Below are 1,315 nucleotides of genomic sequence, written 5' to 3'. Positions count from 1 at the left end.
TTTTCATGGGGGTTTTTTTGGGGGGGAAAAGCGGGAAAGTCGCAGAGGGAGGGGGATTTGTGGGTTCAAAATGTGGATTTGGGAAAATTTCGGCGCGGAATCTGGGATTTAGGGGAAGAAAAAGGAAAAAGAACCTCCCCCCCCCCCCCAAAAAAAATAAAAAAACAAACAAAAAAATGAGACCAAAAAATAGGAAAAACTTCATCACTCAGGTACTCTTTAACCTACAACTTCAGATATTAATCAAAAATATATTTAGTTTGCATGGGTTTTATATTCTTGTATCACTTGCACCTTCAATCTCCTGACTTGTTATCGTCTAGTTTCTCTTCACTGGTAAGCACAGGGGAACTTCGGCTCAGAAGTCTGATCAAGCTGAGTGTTGAAGAAGTCTGAATCTCTTTGCTATAGACCAGATTTCTGCTTTTTCAGAGCCTCCCCACATTGCAGTGATGCTACTTTGGCATAAAAATGAAATTTGTTCATTTGTTTCAGTTTTCTTCATTCCAGCATGGAAATGAAGCAAAAAGAGGGATCAGATGTACCAGCAGATTTTGCCACAGGGAAGGATTTTCTAGTGCTGATTCCATATTGATCCAGAATTTTAAGTTTCAAAAACCTCAATTAAACGTTTCCTTAAATTTCTTGCCAGTCCACTGTTGCTGCCTGACTGCTCATTTTCCACCCTTCTCGGCACAGGCAATGACACATTGGGTGATCTGAAGGAGGAATACTGTGAATTTTAACTACATACAGGCAGAGGGGGGAGTGACTTCTCTCATCTTAGGGTGGATATCATGCATGTGGAAGATTGTCTTGAGGTGCATACAGGAAAGAAGCAGCTGGAACACAGTAAACCCAGCCTAACAGCAAATATTACTTTAATTCCCATGTTAAAAGACTAAAGCCTGAATTTATTCCATCTAATTTTAAGACTCTAAGTGAGGTTCCTAAGAGGAATTTAGGCTGAGTCTAAACTATCAGACATAGTTGCACCAGCACCCCCCCAGGCTTCACCACTGTTCCCCTTGCTCCTGGATTTGGCTGGAAAGAAAACACGTGCATGCAAGCAGGAGGGAAACATGGTGACATCCACCCAGAGCACTAAACTGAATAAGTGAAAGATCAAGACCCTGGGACAACCCACAGTGTCCACCTACAGTTTGGACATAGCTTCACTTAACCTAGCCTTCCTTCATAGCCGAGAAAGAGAGAGGAGGACCTGGATTTGCCCTTTGCCTTTCAGAAGTGATTGTTCATGTTGATACAAGAACTGATGGAGCTTTCTTTCATCATAAAACAAAACTGAATAGCA

The sequence above is a fragment of the Egretta garzetta genome, unplaced genomic scaffold (genome assembly GCF_000687185.1).
Source record: "Egretta garzetta isolate BGI_Z169 unplaced genomic scaffold, ASM68718v1 scaffold901, whole genome shotgun sequence".
In the NCBI taxonomy this organism is placed as follows: domain Eukaryota; kingdom Metazoa; phylum Chordata; class Aves; order Pelecaniformes; family Ardeidae; genus Egretta; species Egretta garzetta.
The sequence above is the reverse complement of the archived record's forward strand: the minus strand, read 5'-3'. Positions refer to the sequence as shown.